A 14,204-nucleotide genomic window follows, 5' to 3' on the forward strand; every position below is an offset into this window, starting at 1 on the left:
GTTTTTTTTGTATTAACAGACAAGCCCCATTTTTCTGTGTAAATTGACAAAGTATTTAACATTTCCTGTAAACCTTCTACTGTTTCAGACATCAAAATCATGTCATCAGCATACATTAACAAAAATAATGTTATATCTTGAAACTCTAAGGCACAATTGCCATTAGCAATAAATTCATTTTCAAAATCATTCACATAGAAAGAAAATAAAATTGGAGAAAGAACTTCCCCTTGCATTAAACCAAGGTTGTTACAAAAGTAATCAGAGTTTAGCCCATTAAATCTAATACAGGTTCTAACATTATTATACATAGATTTTAAAACAGTTAATAGTCTTCCCCGAATACCTAATCTAGAAATTTTGTACCATAAACATAAGCGATCAATAGAGTCAAAAGCTTTCAAGTAGTCTACAAAGCAACAATATAATCTTTTATTTTTACAGAGTGTATTTTGAATAACAGAGTATAAACAAAAAACAGCATCAACTGTACTATAACCATTTCGAAAACCAAACTGTGCATCAGATAATATATCATTGACAGTTGCCCAAATTAACAATCTTTTATTGAGAATTGTGGTGAAAAGTTTACCTAGATTGCTGACAAGGCTTATGCCACGATAGTTTGCTGCATCATTAGCATCACCAGATTTGAAAATTGGTACCAGGATGGCATCTGACCATGATGACGGGAAAAATCCACTAATCAATACGGCGTTAAAAATAGTACATAAATGTGGTATAATAAAATCCTTGTATTCAATGAAAAATTCATTCAGCAAACAGTCTGGACCATGGCTTTTGTCCATTTTAAGTTCATAAATTGCCTTTATAATCTCATCAGCAGTAATATCTGCATCTAGTTCATCAAAAACACATTCATTATTAATCACTTCGGCCATTTATTCGGCGCACTTGATACAAGTTCTTTGAAATATTCAAAAAAGTCGGTAATGTTTAAATCACATTTCCTCTGATTTTTTTTCCTAAATAATGAATAAAATTTTCTTGGATTGTCTTTCTTTAGTTTACACAACATATAACCTTCCTGTCGTTTGTAACTACGTTTGAGCTTGCAGTCATACTTCTTGTAAGCTTTTTTGGCACTGTTTAAATCTATATGACTATTAAATGTTTTTTTACCATTAAAAGTATGTAATTTTTTACAATAATTGGCATATAGCTCTTTACACTTCTGGTCAAACCATGGTTTATCAGTATTTTCTCTCTGATTTTGGGAGTTTCGCTTTAATTTCGCTTTTACTTTTGGCATTTGTTTGAAAAAAAGGAGCTGTCACATTTGTTAAGCACTGAGTGAAGTTATTTATGCACAAGTCCATACCATCCTGAGACGCTATGTCCATATTAGCTATCGTTGAACTTAAATCATCAGCATTAACTAGTAGGGCATTATAGCATAAGTCTCTAAATTCTTTATTCCATTTGAAAAATTGAGATTCTTCACCATCCATTAAATTTGAATTAATATCATTGCACTGCATAGTAAAGTCAGTTTTAAATTGAACATGTATGGGAGCATGGTCACTGTATGTTGTAAAATTACTTGTAATAAATTTTAAAACTTTTTCAATGTTAGTTGGCTTAGCTAACAAGTAGTCGATCACACTCATACCTCTTGGACCACTATATGTAAAATCCTTTGAAACCCCATCAGGGTGGCGCCCATTTATAATTCTAAGTCCACTGCTCTTACACAAATTAAGTAGTTTTGTTCCATAGTCATTGGTTCCTGCATCTGGATTATTACGGCAAGACAAAGCCTCATCAGCAACATATGCAAACAGATCACCAACCCTATCTAAAATACTATCATGTAATTTATCATTTTGTACATAATCATTCTTATTAGCTGTTCTAGCATTTAAATCACCAATAACAAAAATATTTGGACATTCAGCTGAGTAATGTATTATTTGAGACTCAAGCTCATAAAACAAATCACAATTATGAATCCTATAAAAGGATGAGTTCTGTGGTGGTATATACAGATTTGCAATTAAATAGTCACTTTCACATCCAGTCAGTTCTTTAGCTATCCTTATCCAAATCAATGTCTCATATGAAATGTCAATTATTTTAACATAGGGTGATAATATTTTTCTTATCATTACATACATACCACACCCTTGTTTATACTTTTTTCTAGATAAAGGGATAGATTTACACACAAAATCATCAATTTTAATATTACATGTATTATTGATCCAACATTCTGATAAAAACACAATATCATAAGTACAAATAAAATTCTTAAATTTCTCATCTTTAATTTTTTCTTCAAAACCACCATTTATATTCCAAGATAAACACTTTAAATTTTTAATTAAAACTTCCGACGATTTCTATGATACTTGCGTACCATTTTCATTCATGACATCAGCACCATCATGATTTTGACTTTTATGTAAAATATTTTCTGAATCACTAAATTTAATTTTATCCTTTTTTGCGTTTGCAATAGCAACATCAAGTGGACCACCTGAATATAAAACACCTCCAATAAACAATTTATCCTTAATAAGCACTGCTTTTACATCTGCATCACGAGCTTTTTTAAGATGGGGAATTAATGATTTCCTCTTTTCCACAACAGATTTTGGATATTGATCAGTAATAGAAATTGACGAACTTTTCAACTTGTAACTCCTTTTACGAACACTGTCACGTTTCTGCCTGTCACTAAATTTCACCAATACAGGCCGTATACGTTCCTGACCCTCATTTTGACTCATTACTGCTATCTCATTTTTTTTTACCAAGACGAAAGGCAGATTTTATGTTTAATTCATCCTCAATTTCTAGGTTGTTTTCACACATACTTTTAATAATAAGAGCACAATCTTCTCCTTCACTTTCCTTTATTCCATGAAAAAGCAAATTATCTCGCATGGATTCACACTTAATAGATTCAAGATCATTGTTGAGCTTTTCATTTGCTTTGAAAATTTTCTGGAGGTTGACTTTTGAATCTGACAGGTTTTTAGAGTCGCGCTTAATAAATGACATATCATTGCGCAAGGCTTATGTCTTATGTCCATTATTAGTTATTTTCCATTATAATAAATGCTTTTTGGTTGGTACAATAAACTGTAGTAGTTTCCATCTGTATATTTTTAATTTATTTTCAGTTAAGTATTTGAAAATAAAGTTATATAATGATTTCATATTTGAAGCTTCTTGCAATGGCAAAATTTTGAGCCACCAGTTTATCCCTACTGACGTTTCTTTTTTACTATTCACTAGAGAGTCATATAACATTTTATTTGAAAAAAATGTAGTCTCAAAATAACGATCTTTCCATGTGATCTTATTTCTCTGGATATTTACTTTAATGTTTTAGTTTTTAAAGATTGATGTAGCATGGGTATTAAGAGACCCAATTAGATTTTTAATTCTGTTTTGAATCAACGACCTCACAGCCATTCGGGAAAAGTATCTACGTCTTCTTTCTTGTGTTTAACCCACTGCTGGGCATTATTCTGCGTCCAACAATATTTTAAAGTTGTGTTTCCAATTGATTGATTCGGGCTCTTGATAATTCGGGCCTTTGGAAAACAGTTTCAGCAGTGAAGTTTTATTAACAATGTTTAAGTCCTAGGTAATAAAGTGGACATCCGGATTATATATGAATGGGCAACTAGCACAGGTGCAATTCGAAGGCCAATATTGAGAACCGGCAACAAAATTAAGAAATTGAAGTTGTAGTTGGTTTGGTATAGTGATAAGGTACAGACTTATCTTTTAAATAGGGACGTATTTTCGAGTGAACTGATTTATGAAATTGACCAGTTGAAGGCATCGAGACAGTTGTTGGAAAAGGGAAATTTATGACAGGATCATTTCTCCTTTCCATCGTTCCCAGCGGAGTTGAAGATCTTTGAGGACCAAAAACTCTGAAAGAGTTAGCCAAATACAGACAATTTAATCCTTTCCTTTGATAGAAAATCCTAATTATTCATAAAAAAAAAGATAACGTTTTGTTAGCAGTTAATAGTTATCAATGGAACCAGGGTTATAATTTAGTACGCCAGACGCATGTTTCATCTACATAAGACTCATCAGTGACGCTCATATCAAAATAAAAAAGTCAAACAACTACAAAGTTGAAGAGCATTGAGGATCCAAAATTCTTAAAGGTTGGGTCAAATACGGCTGAGGTAATTTATGCCTGGGATATAAGAAAGTCCTTAGTTTTTCGAAAAATTCAATTTTTTGTAAACAGGAAATTTATAAAGAAAAATGACCACATTATTGATATTCATGTCAACACTGAAGAGTTGACTACTGGGCTGGTGATACCCTCGGAGACGAAACGATTATAATCACATCAATGGCAAGTCATACTCTCGGGAAGGAAATCTTAATCAGCATAGATATCAACATCAAATATTGTATTTACGATTTGTCTTTTTTGAACAGTTGTTTAAGTAGTTCTTGGTTCATGTTGCCAACGGCTTACGGTTAAATAACATAACGGACGCCATAACGAATTGGTTGATCGTAACGATATGTCTGTTTCACAAATAAACACGGTTATGAATGTGACCGAAGGAGTGGTTTACGTGTATTTCCTAAACAAAATATTTTATCATCCCCAATTTTATGAGAGAAAAAAACATTGTGGTCAAACATATGCCAAAAAAAAAATATTCTGAATTAAGATTTTCCCCACACCTTATATTGTTCAATTTTGGAAACAAAAATGCTTGATAGCGTCGAAAAACTAAAAGAAAATGTCCGTCTTCACCCCAAAAAAGAACCTAAATAATATCACGTATTTGTTCTAGAAGTCCATAGAAGTGGTAAGGTATGATAACGGAGATTTAAATTTGTATTTACCTTACAAGTTGACGCCAAGTAATTTATAGCTGTTTTGATATCTTTACTTTCATTCCCTTTTATAGCACTTGAATATCTACAAAGGTCGTATAGAAATATTTGTCACGAACGTGAATAAACTCATCAAAGATGACACCGTACTTTAGCTTCTTTTTGCTGGAGGTAAATAAGGTCTGAAAATGTTTGACGTGTTTTAAAGTGATAACTATTTGAACTGTATAAAATGATAAACACAATTCAAAGTTCTCTGCTCTATCGATTTTCATAAATAGAATGATTGAAAGTTGCATCAAAAGAAAGATTGTAGTTTCGTATCAAATTACATGAATTAATATATGAGATGTTAAGGGCATACGATACAGTTAAAGGGGAGGTAATGACGTTGCTAACGTAAAATGTTATTTTCGCGACGTCAAACTATGACATATCGGGTAAAGATGCACGTTTCGACTAATTTGTATCGTTCAAACTGATTTAATTTGAAAACGAGTGCACGGACCCCTATTTTTTAAAACGACATTTTGTTTCATTTTGCAGGGAGATTATGTGGACCAAATTTTATAAAACTGTAAATAGTGCAATTTTTTTAATTTTGAAAAATATACAGCAAACAATTACGTTTTTTTCTCAAATCATGACCATTTGATAAATAAGACTTATTTTTGAACAAAAAAGGCATAAATTTTTAGGATACTTATAAACTACAGAAATTACAAATTATTCAACAAAAAACAATTGATATTTATCTTTTAAAACAAAACGGTTGTGGGTTTCTTTCGAAAAGGAAAATTCGGCCAGAAATCCAAATTTTTAGAAAATATACAAAATTTCGACCTCATTTAACTCAAAAAGAAGCACATGAAGGTATATGTTTTATTACATATTTAATTTAATCAGGCAAAAATTAGCCTATATAGAAATTTTCTTTAAACTGTAAATACGGGATCAAAACTGTATCGTATGCCCTTAAATGAATTAACATATGAGATATTAAACTAAAACTTTTACGCTTCGCTTGTAATGTTAAAGTGAAAAAAATATTAAAGACCAATGAACTGGCTTAATAAAACATTTGAAAGTTGTTTTAGAATATATGTTTATAGTCAATACTATGTTTATTTTGTTTTTTATAGATAAGTGCGCTTGTTAATTAAACGGCCACTGCTAAATACGTAATCTCATTATGTCGCTATTCGAATAGACTTATTCTGTGGGTTACTCTAAAGACCTGAACGTGGACATAAAAACACCTGAAAAGACATGAAAATATAGTACTCGATTTATTCAAATACTATAAATTCTTCCTTTTTTTTAATTTGCATGTTTTTACAGGTACATATCTATATTTTGTTCCAAAAATAAAATGTTTTAAATACAATAAAAAATGTTGAAGTTAAAACTGACCTGAACGGAGAAAAAGAGGACACCTTTAAGGGGCACTAGTACGAGATATGTAAATATATATAAAGTGTGATTTCTTTTGTTCATTCATAAATGAAAGTGTGGCATGGTAATTCAGTGTATAACTTAGCAGAAATAATACGTGTGAACGGGAAAAAATTAGTCTGGTGGAATACAAAGCATTTTCAATAAACGAACTTGCGAAAATCGAGCAAAAAGACAGTTAACACAAAAAACGTTATTCTTAGAATTAATACATTATAACAAGAGAGCACAAGTTAAAATGTCTCGCCTTCTTTACTGATCATTGATTTTATGTGACAGTCCTAAAATACTAAATACTAAACGTATCGCATATAAACTTAACATGATCAAAGAATATGTAGTCATGTTTAGATAAACCAAGCCAGAAATACATGTACACCTTAAAATCATTAATTGTTTACAGTATACTAAAGATCGACCAAACTATAAAAATTATATATCAAGCAAAGAACCATGAAAATGAGATCAAGTTAATATGAACCCTATCCCACATAAATGTACCTCTTACAATTGTTATACTTAAACTGTGGTTGACCAATTGCACAAAGTATCTAAGAGACAAAATTAACCAAGAAACTTAAAATTTATCAGTGAACAATTAAAATGAGGTTAAGGTCAGATGAATCCTATCAGACAGACATGATTTCTGTTCTATGGTCGGGTTGCTGTCTCTTTGACACATTGGTCATTTCATTCTCAATTTTATGAACACGTTAAAATCATTGGATGCTTTAGATGAAGTTGACCTATTGCATATAATATTTGCTAACTAACTAAAGCAGGAAAAATCATCATTAACAAATGAACCATGAAAATAAGGTAAAGTTAAAATGATAACTGTTAGACAGACATATAAACCTTACAAACATTTCATACACCAAATACAGTTGACCTATGCCTCATAGTTGAAGTAAAACAGGCCAAAACATAAAGACCTCAACGTCGAGCAATGAACCGTAAAAATGAGGTAACGGTCTTATAAGACTGGCATGTACATCGTAAAATATTTTCGATCACTAAATATAGTTGACCTAATATAAGAAAAAAAACAGACCAAAACACAAAAACCTAACTTCTACCACTGAATTATGAACATGGGGTCATTGAAACATGCCAGTTGGACATGTACACCTTACAATCCTTCCATACACCAAATATAGTTGACATATATAACTCCTAGTATCTGAAATATTGACTTGACCACGAAAACTTAACCTTGTTCACAGATCCATTAGATGAGGTCGAGGTAGAGTAAAAAATGTCTGACAATCACGAGTACCCTGCAAATTAAGTTAGGCACATACCAAACATAGTTATCATATAAAACATAATAAAAGAATACTAAAAATTGTTTTTATTTTAAATTGTCACCGAACCAGGAAAATGAGGTCAAGCACAATGGACACATGACCAACTTCATTTCATAACGCATATATAAAAAGTATGAAGGAACTACGTCTCCCACCTTCTGTAATATTAAGCTCTTGTGAAATTGTTAATGACGCAACCGCTAATGCCGCCGCCATATCACTATCGATATGTCTAAATCATAAGCATACAGCGTATAGCTTACATATTGGAAAAAGTCAGGTCATTACATAGCACTAAAGCCCTAATCAGTTTATCAAGTAATAATTACTGTAATATTCTCTGGACGTATATGACGATAATAGGAATTACAAACAAAGAGGCAGCGTGTTCATTTGTATTCAACACGAATAATGATGCAAATAATATATTGGGTTTACATAAACCATATCAGACTGATACCAAAGGGAAGAAAAAAGTAAAATCACAAAAATACTGAACTTAAAGGAAAATCAATTCGGAAAGTCCATAACCACATGGCAAAATCAAATAACAAAACGTATCGAACAAAAACGAATGGACAAGAACTGTCATATTCCTGACTTGGTACAGACATTTTCAAATGTAGAAAATGGTGGATTAAACCTGGTTCTATAGCCCTAACCCTCTCACTTTAATGGCAGTCTCATCATATTCCGTTATATTTACATTGATGCGTTAAATGAACAGACACAATGAATAAAATAGTCAAAATATGGGTACATCAGTCATCATCGTATAACAATTTTAAAAGGAACAATTTAACAGAACACAAAAACATCTACTATCTACGAACACATTCATTGATTTGAGTGTCTGACGTCAGAAAATTTTATACGTCACATAAATTTATCGTTCAATGTGCATACAAACGAAAATTGTACATAGGCAATGTTAGCCTACAGGGTTAAAAAATCAAAAGTATGTAAGAATAAATTTCAGATATAGACCGAGATTTAAACTAGTCCAAAAAGTTATATATAGAATTTAAAAGAATCCATAAATAGTTAATTCCACTACGTGATTGAATGATTTTGACGTTTGTGGTTCAACGTATATAGTAATTCATAATAGAAATATATCATAATGACATATAATAGAACAATATCATACTGACGGGATCTTTTAAAGTACAGAGTCACGTTATAACTCAACGAACGTAAATCAAAGTACGTAAAGTACTAAATATATAAGAATAATGTTGCATCTCCCTTCTCAACACAAATAAAAATAACATAAATGCACAAGCTATACAAATACAATAGACAAATTCAAATTATTGTTCCAATACAAAGTCAGTGTTAAGTAATTGTCCTTGCATAAAAAAGTTCATTACACAAGCATAAAAAGACTCTAAATGCTTGTATACACCATATATGAATTATGAAAAAATATAAGCATATACAGGAAGTTACATTGATTCAATGATTTTAAGCTTTACTATACGTCCAGATCTTGTAATGTATAAACCATCAGAAGGAATTTGTTGGGTTTCTGTAGTTTCTGTATCGCTCGTAATTTGGGGCGAGTTATTTATGTTCGAAGTAGGTTCGGCTAATTCAGTGGGAGTTAGGTTGCACTGCGGTTCGTAACGAACAGAGGGTACAATTGCGTCATTTTCAACAGTAGTAAGGGGTACTTCCTCTCTGGTTCCTATTATATGACGTCTATTGGGTCTATAAATACCACCATCTTGACTTTCTACAATGTGAGACCTACTAGCAGGGTGTTGACTAGAGATAATAGCAAGTTTCCAGAGTCCATTACTTCCCCTTATTCTGACAGAATCTCCGGAATTTAAAGATTGTAATAGTTTTGAGTGCTTGTCATAGTACTTTGTCTGATACGACTTTTTACAATTTTATTCTGAACTTCATTATAAATAGGTGTTGTTGGTAACAAGTCCCTCTAGAGTGGTAGGTAGAACTGATCTGAGTTTTCTGCACATCAGTAACTGTCAAGGGGTATATCCGATATCCAAAGAGAGCTACATACGGGTCTTTACCATCCTTTTTTGCATTTAATAAACATAATTTTTACAGTTTGTACCTTTTTCTCTGCCAACCCATTAGATTGAGGGTAATGGGGACTGGATATAACATGTTTAAAATCCCTTTTTTTTCTCGCAAACTCACTAAACTCTTGGAACGAATACTGAGGACCATTGTCAGAAAAACGGTCTCACGAATACCAAGTCTAGAAAATGTACCCTTCAACTAATTAATAACAGTTGTACTTGTAGTACCATGTAGTTTATGGACTTCTAAATAGAGACTATAATGATCAACTATTACAATGTAATCGGCATTATTCCAATAAAAAAGATCATTTGTTACAACTTGACAAGGATATTGGGGAATTTTGTGCGGTTCTATATGGTTCTTTAGCATTAGAAGTTCTACGTTCCAAACAAACTGAACACTTCAACACCATGTCCGAGATATCCAATGACATTTTAGGCCAAACGAGAACATCACGAGCTCTGCGAATACATTTCTCTACTCCCATGTGCCCAGTGTGAATTTTGTCTAACATGAGGGCCCTCAAACTATTTGGAATAACAATTTTGTGTCCCTTAAAAATAACACCACTATTCACAGAAAGTTCATCTCTATGGTTCAAAAATTCTAAAATTTGTGTAAGACATTCACTACGAGATTCTGGCCAACATTCAAGAATTACAGGTTTTAAAATATCAAACTGGGGGTCTGACAACGTGGCCTTTTCGATTTCCTCTAGCTTTCTATCACTAATCGGTAGACTAGAAAAAATCATGTGAACTTGTGCTTCAAAACTATCAGAAAGATCAGGGTAAGTGTCCGATTTGCGCGACAGGGTATCAGCCACGGGGATACAATTTCCGGGCAATTGTACAACATCGAGTACATAACGCTGTAATCGTGAAATCATGCGTTGCAATCTTGCGAAAACGTTTAATAATGATTTCCTCATAATTGAAACTAGCGGTTTATGATCCGTTTCAACCCTGATACTACGACCATAAATGTATTGGTGAAATCTGGTACACCCAAAAACAATTGCGTACATTTCTTTTTCTATCTGTGCGAAATTTATTTCTGATGTTGTTAAGGATTTTGAAGCGTAAGCTACCGGTTTGTCGTCTTGCAGTAAGACTGCGCCTAGACCGTATTTGGATGCGTCAACTTGTAAAGTAAAGTCTTTGGTTGGGTCATAATAAGAAAGAATCGGACCGGGTGACCTCTTCAAAATCTCATTGACCTTTTGAAATGCCGCGATATGAGGTTCGTCCCACGCAAATTCAACATCTTTATTCAATATGGCTCGCATTGGGCTAGTGATTTCCGCTAAGTTTGGCTCAAATTTTGAAAGATAATTGACCATACCCAATGTAGTCTGCACTTCAGCTTTGTTCGAAGGGGTTGGCATATCAGAGATAGCCTGGACCTTGTGAGGATCTGTCCGCAGACCAGATGAGGTTATAACATGGCCAAAATAAGTAACCTCGGTGACCCCAACCTCTAATTTATCATCGTTAAGTTTCATGTCTTTTTCGCGAGAGATCTGTAATACTCGCCGCAGGTTTGAATCATGTTCTTCCCGGGTTGATCCGCAAACCAGTATGTCGTCGACGATTGCGAACACACCGTCAAGATCTGCGTAGCACTTGTCAAACTTCGCTTGAAAAAGGTCTTGTGAGCAATTGAGAGCAAAAGGCAAACGCTTGAAACGATAACGACCGTAGGGTGTATTAAAGGTAGTAAAAATGAAGACGGCTCGTCAAGACTAATGGTCCAATAACCTGATCGGAAGTCATGTTTAGTAAAATAATGAGCGTTCGATAATTGAGGCAGAATATCCTCTAATGTTCGCATCTGATAATGCGGACGCTGAATCGCAGAGTTCAGATCTTTTGGGTCTAGGCATACTCTTAGCTTACCATAAGGTTTTTCGACAACGACAAGGAAATTAACCCAAGGTTTACTTTACAAATAATGTCTGCGTCACCATGCGATATAATTCGGACTTTAAACGACCACGTAACGCTACAAGAACGCGCCGTGGGGGGGGGGACAACTGGGGGTACCTCCGAATCAATGTGTATTGTTGCTTCGCCTGAAACAAGACCGACACCTTTGAAAATATCTGAATAATCATTTAACACTGACGACTCAGTCATTGGGTAAGAGTCAGAAGAACATGTAGTTTCAGTGCTGTATACCAATTTTATCAATTCATAATCCAAGCAAGACTGCATGCCTAATATTGGTGGGGAATTAGTATCTAGACAGTAGAATTCTAATTTACTATTAACAGAACCATGTTCACAAGGGAGACAACCGACGCCAAGTGAGGGCAGGGCATTACCATTATAAGCAGTCAAGATACGAGGGGACTTTTTGAGAGTGCCATTGAATTTGAAACTTTCAAATATATGATTAGACAAAATATTCACTTGAGAACCAGTGTCAAGCTTAAACTTAATTGGCTTTGAACAAACATTAATTGTAGCAAAAGCTTGATCTCTCTTTACCTTATCCTTATCATTAAAGAAGGTATTATGTTCATTTATACAATCAATAAAAAAAACTCTTGGTCACTGTCACTATCTGGGTCTAGCACTACTTTGTCTACCTTTTGTTTGGATCTGCATACTTGGGCAAAATGATTCCACTTTTGGCAACTGTTCCACTTCTTTCCCTTCGCCGGACATTCTTCGTATTTGGAGTGTCTTCTCCCACAATTTCCACATCCTTGCTGTGAATAACAACGATTGGGTTCGACTTTAACTCGATCTTGGTTGACTGTACCCGTCCTAGACGTCTTGTGGTTCTTCCTAGATGATGCACAGTTATACTGAGAGTGTCTCGGAAGATTTAATTCGTGTACGACTGTAGACGGTTCTAAATATTTCATCTCCTTTAGTTGTCCTTGACTATACTCAAAAGCCTGCGCGATCTGAATAGCTTTTTCCAATGTCAATGTGTCACCTTCGTTTAAAAGTTTCTCTTTCACTTTAGGCGAACTTGTCCCGAAAATAAGACGTCAGTGTCCTTAAAATTACAGTCTTTTATAGCAATGAGCTTCAGTCGAGTAATAAACTGCTCAACAGTGTCACTACTTTGTGTTTCATGTCTAAATTCATACCTTGCCAGTAAGGAGTTCTGCTTTGGTTGAACATATGTAAGAAACTTGTCAAAATGGACAGAAAGTTTCTTTGCATCGTCTTCTCTTATTTGCCATGTGTTATAAATATCTCTTCCTTTTTCACCAACCAACAATAGAAGTTAAGTAATTGTTAACTTCTCGTCTTTTTCGGCGAGCGGTTCCATCGAGGATAAGTCCCACATTTTGTTTGAATTTTTTCCAAGTATCAACTAGATTTGTTGAATCCCAGTTCATCTGAGGCTGTGGTACTCCGTTGAGATCCATTTCCCGTATTTATCTGACACCATGTAATATTCTTTGGGCCGTATATGGCGATAATAAGAATTACAAACAAAGAGGCAGCATGTTCATTTGTATTCCACACAAATAATGATACAAATAATATATGGGGTTTACATAAATCATATCAGACTGATACCAAAGGGAAGTAACTCAACGAACGTAAATCAAAGTACGTAAAGTACTATATAAGAATAATGTTCCAATTACATTAGATGTATGTTTCATGATGATACTTTATTATGATTGGCTAACTGTACATCACGTGTTCTGCCTTTTAAAAGCAATTGCATTACTCAATAAAACATTTCATTCATGATAACACGTGGTCTCACAATAAAGTCCACAGGTGAATTAAATAAAACAATTATTAAATTCGTGATTTCATGATCAAAGCTAAAAAAAAATGTAATTATAAGTATTGAATGCTTCTTTTTGTAACTTCATGGGGTTGTTAAAGCGTTGACCGTGCGCACATTTTTAGAATGAAGCGCTTCCGCGCTTCATACAAAATGTACTTCGGTCAACACTTTTACACCCCAATGAAGTTACAAAAAAAAGCATTCAATTCTGAATTGAATGAAAAAAAAAGTAAAAACACAAAAATACTGAACTCCGAGGAAAATTCAAAAAGGAAAATCAAAAATCAAAAGTCCAAACACATCAAACGAATGGATAACAACTGTCATATTCCTGACTTGGTACAGGCATTTTCTAATGTAGAAAATGGTGGATTGAACCTGGTTTTATAGCTAGCTAAACCTCTCACTTGTATGACAGTCGCATCAAATTCCATTACATTGTCAACGATGCATGAACAAAACAAACATACTCAAAGAGTAAAAATGTCAAAAATAGGGGTACAACAGTCAATATTGTGTTATCATCTTAATATCACTACATAAACAACAAATGTAACAAAGTAGCACAAAAAGGCATACATCAAATTTAACATTCTCATTTTGCTTTTCTTATACGGCTGAATTTATCTATGTAAAGTCTACCCATAAATGAAAGAAGGTTTTCATTACTGGTGTAAAATTGCGCGTTTGAAATTCGCACAGGTAGACATAAAAATAATTTTGTCGTATGACGGCATACATAAATGCAGACTCACGTAAAGT

Source organism: Mytilus galloprovincialis, chromosome 5 (assembly GCF_965363235.1).
Source record: "Mytilus galloprovincialis chromosome 5, xbMytGall1.hap1.1, whole genome shotgun sequence".
In the NCBI taxonomy this organism is placed as follows: Eukaryota; Metazoa; Mollusca; class Bivalvia; order Mytilida; family Mytilidae; genus Mytilus; species Mytilus galloprovincialis.